The 6,921-nt window shown below is 51.1% G+C and overlaps 1 long non-coding RNA gene across 1 annotated transcript; it reads left to right on the forward strand.

Annotated features, from left to right (window-relative positions):
- The first annotated feature begins 429 nt into the window (after positions 1 to 429).
- On the forward strand, positions 430 to 6,186 carry LOC135977537 (uncharacterized). The gene is made up of 2 exons (XR_010594995.1): positions 430 to 1,262; positions 4,175 to 6,186. It is a non-coding gene; the product is annotated as an uncharacterized LOC135977537 (long non-coding RNA).
- The last annotated feature ends 735 nt before the right edge of the window (positions 6,187 to 6,921 follow it).

Consider the following 6,921-nt stretch of genomic DNA (forward strand, 5'->3'; position numbering starts at 1 on the left):
ACAGATAACTGGTTGCTTACATATTCCAATTGCACCTGGCTTTTGAGGTTGATTAGAGTTTAAACATGGAAGGATAGAGTTTGGTTCACTTAGGCCTAGTGCAGGAAGGCTTCATTGACACTTTGTGGCCTTTCACCCTCCCGAGTTACCTAGGGTGAGGCCTAGTGACGTCAACACATGTAACAAACCCGTCTCTCTCCCTGTTGCCTTTGCAGGCTGGGCTCTTTGATCTGGGATCAGGAGGTGTTGGGGGTTTTTGTTGCTGTTGTTAAGGGTTTTGCTGCATTTCTGCAGATGGCGCTGGGATTCCCCTCCCCCATGCATTGAAAACTCAATTCCACAGGTGTGGACTTTCCAAGCTGGTGCTGGAGCAGCTTCGGTGCTGTCCCATCCAGACGTTCCAGCCTGACAGATCCTCCCTACTGTTGACGTCACTAGGCATCACCCTAGGTAACTCGGGAGGGTGGAAGGCCACTAAGTGTCAATGAAGCTTCCTGCACTAGGCCTAAGTGAACCAAACTCTATCCTTCCATGTTTAAACTCTAATCAACCTCAAAAGCCAGGTGCAATTGGAATATGTAAGCAACCAGTTATCTGTGTGCAACCCCCTGCTCAAGCAGTAATAATGAGGCCTGCATGTTTCTGGCTGAAGGGAAAAAGGACAAGATAACGGTTTAAAGAAGTTACTAACAAGCTAGGCTTATAGCTGCCAAGAATGACTTAACTATTACCAGGGACGGGAGGGGTAGAGGGAGGAATGGGGGGGAGAAAGGGAGGGCTAGAGGGGAAAGGGGGGGGGGTGAGGCTTAACTGCAAAATGTATAAAAGAAGAAAAACTGTTCCTGTTAGTGTGCTTGATTTGAGACTTGCCAGTCTCCTTGCACCGCTTTGGGATCCCAAATAAACTTTGTTTGCTTCTTCCCCTGGTGTGTTTATTGGCGCGAAGCACACCGGGCAACGGACCCGCTGTTGCTTTGCCTCGGGCACTCTGTGCTGGCAACAGTTTTGGCGCCCAACGTGGGGCTCGAGGCTGAAATTTAGCCTTGCCCGGACCCCTCTCGGAGGTCGACAGATTGCGGCGACGACCGACGCCCAGCGCGCACCGGTGACTTTACCGGGGGCCTCGGTGGAGACGTGGTTTGGTCGACCCCGGAGGGCACAACGGTGCAACGTGCTCGAGTAGTGGAGAAGCAGCTGCGGGCGACGGTGGGGAACCGGTCCCATGGATAGGGCGACGGTGCAGAACCGGATCCTTGGATAAGGTAGGAACAGTCCAGTGGGGACTTTATCTGTCTTGACCTGGGGACGCCCAGTGTCTACCTGTTATGACCTGGGGACACCCAGTGTCTCCCTATGGGGCAGGGACAGAGTATGGCAGGCAGGGTAAGGTGTACACCCTTGGAATGCATTCTGGTGAATTGGAAAGTGTTTGGATCGGATCCGTTGATTAAAAGTAAACTGAAAAGGTTCTGTACAGTAGACTGGCCTCAATATCAGCTAGAGGACCAGGAAAGGTGGCCACCGGAAGGATCACTTAATTCTAACACGATCCTTCAATTACTTCTGTTTTGTCAGCAAACGGGTAAATGGAATGAACATATGTATGTACAGTTGTTTATGTTGTTAAGAGATAGGTTAGATATTTTGCAAAAGTGTGATTTGACTCCGACAGGTTCGGTAGTAGCTACTGTTAGTCCCCAGAACCCCCCCACAGCTGTAATGGCAGGTCCGGTGTCCCCTTCGGCTATCACACCCTCACCATATAAAGACAAGGTGTCTCAGGTCCCAGAGATTGCCCCTTCGGTGGAATTTTTTCCGTTGATCACTGAGACTGTGGTGTCCAGACATGGCTCAGATAGGAATCAGACCACTACTATGCAGGTTTACACCCATGTGCCTTTTAACCCGGTGGACCTAGCAGCCTTTAAGGTACAGGCAGGGGAATTCTCGACGAACCCAAGCAAGTTTATCTCGGTCTTTGAAGGGTGCCTGGCTAGCTGTAAGCCTGAATGGGATGATTGTAATGTCCTTATGCGGACCCTGCTGTCTGAGGTGGAGCGTAATCAGGTTGTGTCTAAAGAAAAGGAAAAGAGGCAAGCGAAAATGATGGTCGCAGCAGTACAGGCCGGTGGCAGGGGAAAATTCCAGGAAGGTGGAAGGGGCCGGGGAATGAGAGGACGTGGGCGTGGGCGCCCTGGCTCACAGGAAAGGCGTCTGGGTCACAACCAGTGTGCCAGATGCCGGAAGGAGGGACATTGGAAAAATGAGTGCCCCGAAAGAGAAGGTACCCCTATGATGGCAGCGGAGGATCAAGAATAGGAGTGTCAGGGGAGACGGACTATCCTGCCCCCGGAACCCTGAGTAAAAATGCGGGTGGGAGATTCGGACATAGACTTTTTAATATACTCTGGAGCTGCACGAACCGCCGTAAACCAACCCCTGCAGCTGCCTGTGTCAGAGTTCCTCACTGTGGTGGGTGCCACAGGGAAAGGAACCAAGTGCCCAGTATATGCCCCAGCGGAATGTGCTTTGGGAAACAGAACTCTATCTCACAAACTGGTTTACCTCCCCGATTGTCCAACACTTCTACTAGGACGGGATCTGCTTTGTTGCTTAGGAGCCACCCTGCATTTCACCCAAAATGAAATAACCCTCACCTTACCCCCAGAGAATGCCTGGATAATGACCCTTGCAATTGAGCCCTCAGCCATGCAAGCCCCAGAGTGGAGCCAGTGGGAAGACAAAAGGAGGGTTAAAAAGCAGCTTTGCTAGACAGTGTGGGCCCAGGGATTTAAAAATTCCCCCACTCTGTTTGGCCAGGCCCTGGCCAGAGACTTGGAGGAGTGGGACAATGAGGACAGGGTCCTCCTCCTGCAATATGTGGATGACTTGTTAATTGCCGCTGTGGGTCTCATCCCTTGCCTTAAAGCCACTGTGAGCCTCCTGAACTTTGTTGGACTCCTCAAAAGTGGGTGTGCTCGTCCTGGTTTGTTGCTCCAAAGCTCTGTATAAAAGTTATTTTACTGGAAGGGTGTATAATGGCAATGTGTATGTGTTCATTGTTGGGAAAAGGTGTATAAGTGAAGAGTGGAAGTTTCCTTTGTAAGTTAAAAGAAGCCAAGAAGGAGAGCAGGAAAAAGAACAGAACAAGTTAACTGAGGGAAAAAATATAGCTAGCAAGCTCAGTCCAAAGATAAGATGCTGACACCATCCAAGGACACTACCCAGAGCTAAGACTTGGCCGACAGCCAAGAAAAGGGGGGCCCTGAATGTGCCCAAGCAACTATCAGATCTGCAAAACACTGTCAGGCATTAATGAAATGTGTTAGGTTTCTTTTCTCACAGAAAAAAGACGTGCTAACCAAAGACCCTAGCAGCCCTGCCACTCATTGAAACAAGGAGACCGAGTCTACGTAAGGTCCATCAACGAAAAACTGCTTTGGCTCCACACTGGAAAGGCCCTTTCCAAGTCCTGTTAACCACCAACACCGCTGTGAAGTACCAAGGACTGCCCATCTGGACCCAGGCTTCTCACTGTAAAAAGACCCCTCCACCTCGGGAGGACTCTCCGACTGATGATAAGCCTATTTAAAGACAGGGTGATGTGCTAGTAACCTCTCCCCTGTATGATGCTGAACCACACTGTTTCAGGAAAAGAGAAGAAGGAACACTTGCTTCATTGAAACCACAAAGTCCAGGAATTCCTGACTACAAAAGACATTAAGAACTGACCCTGGTGAAGAAACAAAGAATTATACGCTGGCAGGGAGGCTCTTACACCCCTGGCCTCCCAGGTACAGGCTGAATGTCTAGTCTGCCAAAAGAACAACCCTCGACCAGGAGTGTCAGTGCCACCAGCCACTCTGGAACCTACCCCAGGTCCGGGGCTGGTTTGGCAAATAGACTTTATTGAGTTCCCCCGGACCCAAGGATTCAAATACCTTTTCGTCTTGGTGGATCGATTCAGCGGATGGCCTGATGCCTTACCCCTTGTTTTGCTCCGCATTCGCGCTCTCCCAAAGGGCAGGTTAGGGCTCAGTCCCTTCGAGATTATGTTTAGAAGGGCATGGCCTATGAACGGTACACCGGTTCTGGCAGGGGAGTGGGAAATGGGGTGTGGCTTTTTATCTCAGTACATGTGCTCTCTGTCTGCTGTTCTCTGTTCTCTCCACAGGTATACCAGAGATTTGCAGCCTCTCCTGCTGGGTGCCCCTGTCCATGCCTTGCAGCCAGCGATTCCGTTCTCGTTTGGACCTGGAAGGACAAGCCTCTCCAAGAGAAGTGGAAGGGACCCCACACCGTCCTGCTGGTCTCCCACACAGCAGCAAAGGTCAAGGGACACAAGAACTGGATTCATCACTCCTGTCTGAAGGCAGTGCCCGCTCCTGAATGGTGGACCGTCCAGCCTACGGAAAAAGACTACCAGCGATGACCTGAGACTTAAACTGTTATTCAAAAGACAATAAGGCCTGCTGGGAATGGCCTGTGGTCTCTTTGGACAGTCGCAGCGCACTCCCCGCGAGAACTCTGAGCGTTGGTTGTGTTTATTTTCATAGGGCCGGCCTAACCTGGTGGCCTGGTCCTTTCGTTTTTAATCTGCCTACTACTGGTAATTGATATTTTGTGGGTATTTGGGGAATTGTAATTGTTAGGCCCTAGGGTCACCTGCCCAGCATGAGTTCAGGTCCAGGGTCTGCCACAGTGGTACTCTTTGCCATAGGGACACTCCTTTCGTTACCTCCCGTTTCCCCCCAGGCACATGTGGGATGGAAAGGGATCCCTACTAACTTGGAAACAAACACATATGAGTCCTTGAAGGTTTGCTTTGCCCAAGAGTTTAACCTCTCTAACTGCTGAGTATGCTCCCAAGTCCCGCACCACGCAGCAGGGTTACCCTGAAGGGTAGTTCCCCAAAATTGGTCAGATATCTGTTGGGGATGGTTCAGTAGGGGAAGAAATACCTCGGGTACCCCCTTGTCACAAAACTGTACCATTGAATACCAGTATGCATTAAGGGACAACCCCTGGCCGCCCCAGGCAGCGTAAATCTTTGTATGCCACCTCAGAGCCCATTAAGGAAGGAGACAGGTTGGGTATGATCCTCCTCCCATCCTATGAGGTGGAACGGCTAACCCAATTTTATCATAGGCTCTCTGTGTTTCTCACCACATTCGCCAATGAAACCTTGGCCATAGAGAAGAGCCTTAACTCAAAGCTATACCAGCTCCGGTTGCTGTCCCTGAAAAACAGACAGGCCTTAAATTATGTTTTAGCCTCCCAGGGCGGGGTGTGTGCCCTTATTGGGAATGAATGTTGTACTTAGGTCCCGGAAAACTCACAGGACATTAACAAGCACATCCTGTCGGCCAAACAGGCTTTCAAGCAGTGGAAGGCCCAGGAAAGGAAACCCACAGTTTTCAATTCCCTTTGAAGTTGGTTGCCCAACCTAGGAGGACTGGGGGGTGGCCTTGTGCGTCTCCTCCTCACCGGTGTGGTATTGTGCCTGGTCACCCTCCTCCTAATTGCTTGTTTTAAAATGCTCCTCCGTAAGCTTTGTGCCCCCCGTTCCTCAAAAATTCCGGCATACCCTCTCATTGAAAACCCCAGCTTCATAGCACTTAATCATATCTTGTCCACAGAATATGAGAAAACTCAGCCAAAAGCTTGTTGAGTATTCTCAAAGGAGGGAGTTGTTGACGTCACTAGGCATCACCCTAGGTAACTCGGGAGGGTGGAAGGCCACTAAGTGTCAATGAAGCTTCCTGCACTAGGCCTAAGTGAACCAAACTCTATCCTTCCATGTTTAAACTCTAATCAACCTCAAAAGCCAGGTGCAATTGGAATATGTAAGCAACCAGTTATCTGTGTGCAACCCCCTGCTCAAGCAGTAATAATGAGGCCTGCATGTTTCTGGCTGAAGGGAAAAAGGACAAGATAACGGTTTAAATAAGTTACTAACAAGCTAGGCTTATAGCTGCCAAGAATGACTTAACTATTACCAGGGACGGGAGGGGTAGAGGGAGGAATGGGGGGGAGAAAGGGAGGGCTAGAGGGGAAAGGGGGGGGGTGAGGCTTAACTGCAAAATGTATAAAAGAAGAAAAACTGTTCCTGTTAGTGTGCTTGATTTGAGACTTGCCAGTCTCCTTGCACCGCTTTGGGATCCCAAATAAACTTTGTTTGCTTCTTCCCCTGGTGTGTTTATTGGCGCGAAGCACACCAGGCAACGGACCCGCTGTTGCTTTGCCTCGGGCACTCTGTGCTGGCAACACTACAGGGCCAGTCTGCAAAGCCCCTTCCTCCCCTCAGGGAGCCCCGGCTCCAGCACCGACTCTCACAAGGAACTGCTCACCAGTGGGCATAAGGGGTTAACAGCCTGGTCCGAACCAGAACCATGGGCTCCTCCTCCCTTGGTGCTGAAGCTCCCACTCCACATAGCAGCCACGCGCAGGCAGGTCCTGGGAGCAGCGTTCTTGGGAGGCCACAGTCAGGAGGGCCATATAAGCACCTCCATAGCTGTGCGGCCCCAGGATCCACAGGAACTGGTGGGGCCATGTAGCACAGTAGAAGCCAGGGATACCCCAAAGATCCCTGTGAATTCTGGGTCAGGGTGGAGCCATGGACTGAGGTGCAGGGTCTGAATGCTCAACTGCAAGTCGTGAAGGTCAGGGGTTCGAGTCTCGCTTGATCTCATCCTGAAAGGCCACCTCCAGTTCACCCAGCTGCGTACCAGGTTCCTGATCCATTGGGGCGGGGCAGGGCAGTTGGACGGGATGCTGGCCACATGGTTCTCTTGTCATAGCCATGAAACTGACCTGCCTTGATCGCAGCCCGATGAGCCATTGACTGGGCGAATTTTGACTTTGTGCATCCATGGGCTAAGGCGGAGGGTAGAACCTCTGGCCATCGCACCCCCTTCCTTC

Source organism: Chrysemys picta, unplaced genomic scaffold (genome assembly GCF_011386835.1).
Source record: "Chrysemys picta bellii isolate R12L10 unplaced genomic scaffold, ASM1138683v2 scaf3, whole genome shotgun sequence".
NCBI lineage: Eukaryota > Metazoa > Chordata > Testudines > Emydidae > Chrysemys > Chrysemys picta.